This window comes from Perca flavescens, chromosome 7, assembly GCF_004354835.1.
Source record: "Perca flavescens isolate YP-PL-M2 chromosome 7, PFLA_1.0, whole genome shotgun sequence".
NCBI lineage: Eukaryota > Metazoa > Chordata > Actinopteri > Perciformes > Percidae > Perca > Perca flavescens.
Genome location: NC_041337.1, coordinates 38,005,932 through 38,014,273, shown reverse-complemented (window position 1 = coordinate 38,014,273; position 8,342 = coordinate 38,005,932).

The following is an 8,342-nucleotide window of genomic DNA, read 5'->3' as shown; positions in this document are numbered from 1 at the left end:
CCTCCTCAACCCGAGGTTCGACTATCGGCCAACCCTCCTTTCCAGCACCTTGGAGTAGAGGGAGGCTAGAAGTGTGAGGCACACCTCTGGTCCCCCTTTTAAAAAAGGGGAACCACCCCCAGTCTGCCACCCTTTGGCACTTCCACGCAATGTTGAAAAGGCGTGTCAACCAGGACAGCCCCCTCCACACCCAGAGCCTTGAGCATTTCTGGACGGATCTCATCAATCCTCGGGCTTTGCCACTGTGTAGTTGTTTGACTACATCAGTGACTTCCGCCTGGGAAATCGACCACAATCCCCCGTTATCCTCCAGCTCTGCCTCTAACATAGAGGGCGTATTAGTCGGATTCAGGAGTTCCTCAAAGTGCTCCTTCCACCGCCTTATTACCTCCCTCAGTTGAGGTCAACAGTGTCCCATCCTTACTGCACACAGCTTGATGGTTCCCCGCCCTCCTGAGGTGGCGAACAGTTTTCCAGAAGCACTTTGGTGCCGAAAAGTCCTTCTACATGTCTTCCAAACTTCTCCCACACCCGCTGCTTTGCCTCTTTCACGGCAGAGGCTGCAGCCCTTCGGGCCCTTCGGGTACCCTGCACTGCCTCCGAGTCCTCCGATAACATATCCCGGAAAGACCTTCTTCAGTCGGACGGCTTCCCTGACCACTGGTGTCCACCACGGTGTTCGTGGGGTTACCGCCCCTTGAGGCACCTAAGACCCTAAGACCACAGCCCTCGCCACAGCTTCAGCAATGGAAACTTTGAACATTGTCCACTGGGTTCAATGCCCCCAGCCTCCACAGGGATGCACGAAAAGCTCCGCCGGAGGTGTGAGTTGAAAGTCTGTCGGACAGGGCCTCCTCCAGACGCTTCCCAATTTACCCGCACTACACGCTTGGGCTTACCAGGTCTGTCCAGAGTCTTCCCCACCCCTGACCCAACTCACCACCAGATGGTGATCGGTTGACAGCTCTGCCCCTCTCTTCACCCGAAAGTCCAGTACGGCCTCAGATCAGATGAAACGATTATGAAATCGATCATTGACCTTCGGCCCAGGGTGCCTGGTACCAGGTACACTTATGAGCATCCCTATAAACCGAACATGGTGTTCAAGTATAGACAATCCATGACTAGCACAGAAGTCCAACAACAAACAACCACTTGGTTTAGATCAGGGAGGCCGCTCCTCCCAATCACGCCTCCAGGTGTCTCCATCATTGCCCACGTGTGTGTTGAAGTCCCCCAGCAGAACAATGGAGTCCCCCACTGAGCCCCATGCAGGACTCCAGTCAAGGTCTCCAAGAAGGCCGAATACTCCGAACTCCTGTTTGCAGTATATGCACAAACAACAGTCAGAGTTTTTCCACAACCCGCAGGCGAGGGAGGCGACCCTCCTGGCCCACCGGGTAACCCAACACAGCGGCGCCAGCCGGGGCTTGTTAGTATCCCCACACCGCCCGGCGCCTCACACCCTGGGCAACCCGAGAAGAAAAGAGTCCAACCCCATCCAGGAGTATGGTTCCAGAACCGAGACTGTGCATAGAGGTAAGGCCCACCAGATCTAACCGGTAGCGCCCACCTCCGCACCAGTTCCGCTCCTTCCCCCACAGAGAGGTGACGCCCACGTCCCCAGAGCCTGCGCTCTAATTTACTATAAAAAATAACTTTGGTTTAACTTTTCTGGTTTGGGTTTGACATGTCACAATAAGTAAGATGAGTCAAGAGAAAAAAACCCGCGATACTTATAATTGGATACAACTGAAAGGGTTTTGATTAGAAAACATGACGATTGGATATGGATAAATGTCTCCTTAGATGAGGAAGTACATGCATTCTGTTTTTGATCTTGCAACTTGTTATATAAATGCTGAGATCATGTTAAGTTTGTGATTAATTGTATCAATATTTGAGCCAGACAACGTTTGGCTTTATTATTATAAACAGAATTGTCCAATGAAATGCAGTTGTTATTTCCAGCTGGCTCTGATGAAGTTAAGTTACCAACCGCTGCCTCTATGGACTTTGGGCTAAAGATTGAGAAAAAAATGTCAAAAATTATCAAAAAAATATTCCAAATAGGCGTACTAAAACTCTGAATTAAGCAACAAAAACATAGAAAAAAAAACAAAAAAATGTCTGAAAAACGAGACAAAACCTTAAAAAAGGAACAAAACCTTGTAAAAGCCCCCATGAATCCTGCCTATGTGTACATAGTTATTGGGATCCTGATGTAAACAAATATAATATATGATAGAAGAAATGATGAGTTAATGTGTGCTGTATGAGAGTGAATTCTTGTGTTATTTAGATTTTCTAACATGGAGGTCAGTTGGTCCAACGGTGTCTGAGAAATGTTCCAGAACAAGCAGTCAAATAACTGACTGGTTCTTTAGTTCTTTCTTTCAGGAGAAGCATCTTTTAGATGTGCCCCTCCCCCACAGCACACACAGCTTGGATTCAACCATTTAGTCCTTTTCATATATTTCAGATTTACTGTCTTTATAAAACAATTAAATAAAATCAAATAAAATAAAATCAATATTAGGATCTTCATCAAGGTAAAACACACCTCTTCCGACTACACCTCTGATAAAAAGAAAAAAGAATTTTTGAACCTGCACTTTCATGTCTTTTGTAGCTTAGCTTATTTAAAAGCTAATGTATTTGCACTTACTACTGGTTGTCTGGAGTTTGAACCTTCACAGTTGAAAGTCTTTAATTGTAAGTCGCTTTGATAAAAAGCGTCATTAAAATGACATGTAATGTAATGTAAAAGGATTACATTTTTTAAAATAATTAATAAAAATAATATGTTTATATTTAATCAAAATTATTAATATAAAGGGATAGTATTACCAAATTAATACATAAAATGTAATAAAATGTAATTTAAAAAGGGGTGAGTGTAAGATAAAAAACATAGTAATGAAAGCAAATCTGTAAAACATGTTTTAATGTGTGAATATGTCAGGTGGCATTCTGCTTGTAGTTCCTGCTGATGTCATCATTGAGGGGACTTTGGTTTTTGACTGTTCTTTTATTTTGGTATTTAAAAATAAGAAATGACAACATACCAATAATCAGTTTATAAAATCATCATGTTAATAACAGAATCAACATAGAAAAATTAAAAAGGTAGATTAAAAACATTTTTTAGTTATCCAAAATTTTAATACGTTATCCAATTCATCTAAGTAGAGATTTAAAATTCTAAGGAGAAAAGGTACAAAATTAGAGATGAGTTATAAAATGTCTGCTTAGGAATATAAATGTGGCATACAGATTGATGAAATGAATTGATACTCAAGAGCACCATTTTGAATTATCGAGAAACAGATGATATATTTAACGTTATAGTAGTAGATAAAGTTAGGGCTCTAAAAAGTAAGACTCCAAATCTGTCCAAAAATGGATATTCCACAATAAAAAAGGTGAGATATTGTTTCAATATTCCGTTTACAAGATGTACAGGAAGACCAATTTTTACAAATCTAGCAATCGAGGTGATTAGTAGGGTATATGTTATGTAACATGTTGAGGTGTACTTTTTAGCTTTGATAGAAACACATACACATTAACACAAACACAAACACACACACACACACACACACACAGACACAGACACATTCATTAACACACACACACACACACACACACACACACACACACACAGCATTATACGGTAAAGCCAAGCCCCTTCACCAGTTTATCTTCTCACATTTAGATCTCCCAAAACTAGATTCTTTCTCTGAAAAATTTGGCGAATATGCTTATTGTTAAGGCTAATGTGTGTTAGTTTAATTCCCATCCACTGGGCCTCATTCACCAAAATGTTCCTAAGAACAAATGTGTTCTAAACCTCACTTACGTAGTTTTTCATGAAGATTGTGCTATTCACCAACGCTTTATTTATGATTTGATCTTGGAGGAGAAAAGAATCTACACACACTCAAGAGCCCTCTTACACACTTGGAGAGCCGACATGTTCAAGGTAAAGTAAGTAGTTATACTATTTTTGTCTGTTCTAATTTAAAATGTAACATTTCCATTTTGTAATTAATTATTTTCATTATTTTACATATAATTATGTATACAATAATGATGATCCAACAGGTGAAACACATAAGACAACTACAAGGACGGGGGAAAAACTAAAAGACAGGAAGTAAACTAGACCCTAAGGAAGAAAAACAGAGACTTCAAAATAAAACAGGAAACATTAACAACAGAAATAATCATAGCAAATAGAAGCTGATTCGCTCCACCTGCACAATCCGTTTCATGCATGCACAAGATGTTCACGATGCGCTGTGGCACGAGGATTTACAACACTACCCGATCTGTTCCCACACTAGTCTCCAGCTAACGCTAGTTTAGCTAATAGCTAATTCGGCGGACCACTAGGGTGATTGTATGATCTGCCATTAGCTCACAGTTGTTAACGTTAGTTTAGCTAACACAACAACAACTAACCGCTAGCTGAGACAGTATTTAAACTTTAAAAGACCCTTCGTAATAAAACTTGAAAATAAATCATAACATATAATACAGCTGTTACGTCCGCTCTACTTTTTACTTGTGCTCATTAAAAATACAATCACCAATACTTGTCTTTATTGTTATTAATAAAGTCTTAATTTTGTTGTATCCTGCTTTTCCCATTATGTTTGAATTAACGTTATTTTAGACTGAATCGCTGTCGGCTAGCGGTTAGCCGACTAGCTGTTAGCTATCCAGGTGGAGGCTAGCGTGAACAGATCGGCAGGTCGAAACAGTATTATCATTCAAGATACGTTATGGCATACGTGTCATCTTGTACTTAACGGATCGTGCCGGTGAACGGATCGGGTACTGACAACCCCCCAAAGGGACGGGCTCCCAGACGCCCAAAGACACAAGAAAAAAAAATAAAAAAAAAAAAAAACCACCCAGGGAGGGCTATGGAGGGACCTGAGGGGCAAAAAGTCACCAGAGGGTAAAGGGATCAGGCCGACAAGAGTCAAAGGATCCGAGGACAGCTGGAACCTGGGATCTGAGACAGGGGCTTGGGGACCACTGAGGGCCAGCTAGGAACCCAGGGCTAGATACATTTGTTTTTCTGTATTTATTGTTTATTTCATATCAATGTTAACTAGTGCAGTGCCCGTTGAAAATGTGCCTGTTTGAACGGGGCTGATTGCTTGGCCTGTGGTATTGCTGCTTGTAGAATTTTTCAAACCAAATTGTACCCCAAAATGACTTCCAGAAGGACCCCAAACCACTTCATATGCACCCCCCTGTATACCCTACTACTGACTTACTGATTTACCTGACAGAGAAAGTTGCAGAATCAGAATGTAATCACAAAATATCACAATGACAATGTGGGAGAAATCTTATATGAGGTTTTGGTCACATTTTAGTTACCAGCTCTGCTGCCTTCTGTCTCTGGTCCCGTCACCAGTGTGAGGGGAGGGCCAGCGCAAGAGCAGCAACAGCCAATGTGTTTTTTACCGATGATATCTTTTGTGCTTATGCAAACAACGCCAAACTTTGCACCGTACTACGCAGGCTCGTAGCAAGACACCTGTCGTCTAAAGTCCATCGGACTAACGGTTCGAGAGATATGCGCTTAACACCTACACACACACCCACACACACACACACACACACACACACACACCCCACACACACACACACACACACACACACACACACACACACACACACACACACACACACATTCCTGCATCGTTCCGTAATTTATAGATAGATGTTTGTTTATGTATGCACTTTCACCAAGGCTTATCGCAAGCAATAAAACCTTTTGTGATTCTACTTTTGTTTTAGTTTAGGGAAGGCAGTTTTATTTGTAGAGCACATTTCAGCAACAGGACAATTCAAAGTGCTTTACATAAAACACAAAGAGCAGTTAGAAAACAATGAAAACAATTTAAAAACATTAAAAGACAAGAATAAAATTGATAGTGCAGCATAAGAATCTAAAGAACTAAGAGATAAAACATGTGAATAAAAGTTACAGCAGTATAAGAAATTAAACATTAAAGAGCAGTTATAGAGTATCCTACAGTGTCATCAATGTAACTTCAGTAGAACAAATGAACAGTTATTTAAAGGAAAAGGCCACATCAAAAGATAGAAAGGTCTCTTAGCTTTGATTTCAAAGACCTACCGGGTTTCTGGGAGTTTTTTTTCCAGATGTGGAGCATAAAACTGAGCACTGCTTCCCCTGTTGGTTCTGACTCTGGGGACAACAAGTGAATGACCTGTCCCAGACCACCTGAGGAGTCTGGGGGTCATAGTGTAGCAGACCTGTCCAGAACCACCTGGGAGGTCTGGGTGGGTCCTAATGTAGTAGCAGATCAGAAATGTATTTTGCCCTAAAACCGTTTAGTGATTTATAAACCAGCAAAAAGTATTTTGAAATCAATTCTTTTGAGGCACTGGAAGCCAGTGTAGACTTCAGATCTGGAGTGATGTGATCCACTTTCTTGGTTTTAGTGAGGACTCGAGCAGCAGCGTTTTTTGCTTCAGTTTGTTTACCATTTATGTTGTGTATGTGATGTTGTGTATCTGTGTGATCCAAATAAACTGAAAACAGAGAAAGCTGTCCCACGGTGCTTTAGATGGGTTGTTGAGGCATCCTGTGAGTCCTGTGATGAACTCTCAGAGACTGTGGACAACAGCACGTTAAAGACAAACCCAGCTGTCCTCCCTCTCTGTCCTCTGTTTGTCTCAGTCACACTGGGAATCTGAGGCGTTAATAAGATAAGAAGACATCTGCTGAGCTTCCTGTTAGCCAGAAACTGGCCTCATCAACCCTAACTGTCAGTCAGTCTGCTCTTTATTAATGTTTAGTTAAACATTGATAAAGAGTAGACGGACTGACAGTTTCCCTTTTCCTTTAGAAGTGATGAGCAGGAAGATTTAGATTCTTTATACTTTACAATAAAAACTGTATTTCAGGACAACTTTGAACCAAAGAACCAAGTTAATTATTCATTATAAAGGCTTTAGAAGGAATAAAGAAGAAGAAGCAGCTTCAGGACAGCTATAAATAAGGGGTGTTAACACCAACCTTCATGTCAGGTTTCTGTTGCCTTTTTTCGTTTTTGGTTATTTTGTTGTTGGCGTTTTTTGGCGCTTTACACACACACACACACACACACACAAACCGGTCCGGGTTCTGGTGGTTGATGAACAGATATGTGCTGATTAGCTCTCATAACTGGCGGTGGGTAGCACACTGCCATGAGTCCATGAGGCTAATGTCTGATTACTCCACATTGTCATGGTGATATTTTGTGATTACATTCTGATTCTGTCAGGTAAATGTAGTAGTCTACACTGTAAGTTAGTAGTAGGGTGTACAGGGAGGTGCATTTGAAGTGGTGTGGGTCCTTCTGTCAGTCATTTTGGGGTACAATTTGGTTTTGAAGAATTCTACAATCAGCAATACCACAGGCCAAGCAATCAATCTGCTCCATTATCAACGGGCACTGCACTAGTTTAAGAAAAAGTACAATATCTTTGACTATGTTATTGCACGTGTCATATATATATATATTCCATCGCATTTTCCATTAAGAAAACGTGCCGCATAATGGATTCACACAAAAGACGCCTGCATTTTTCTGGAAGGACTGACTTATTCTCATTTTAATGATAGTGTGGCTTCCAGGTTTTTAGTCCAGATTGGGCTGGCTCAGGTCAGAAAATATTTTGTAACATCAGGTCAGGATTATCCCACTTCCCACATCCCACCCCTTAAAATAGTTGGAAAAGGCTTGGTTTGTCCTTGCTGGTGAAAAGCAACGTTGCCTCTGGGGATTCACACAGTGAGTGTGTGTGTCTCAGCTCCATGCTCACAAGTTATAACAGACCACTGTTTACCCAGGCCCATGATCAGGCTACACTCCTCTTGTGGAAAGTCTTACTTTACCTATTAGTTTGATAAACCCAACCTTTAACTATAATATTGAATGTGTATCACTCTTTTTTTTACTTACCATAACCCTTGTGATAACTTTCAGAACTTCACTCTTCCCACTTCTCTGTGTACATCTCTCAGAGCAGTTAATTAAGTTGTTAACAAGTTAATTATTCATTATAAATTCACTATATATATATATATATATATATATATATATATATATATATATATAATTGTACCCAAGTCAAAACTTTCATTTAAAAGCATATTATTTGGGATGGAAAGCGTCCACTTTTTTAAGGCACACCCGTATTTTAGTTTTTTGGTCAAATGTACGAATGGGAGTGATTTTTGCTAACCACAAAAATATTATTAAAACACTCAAGAAGGCTCGACCCAACATGAGACTTTGCTA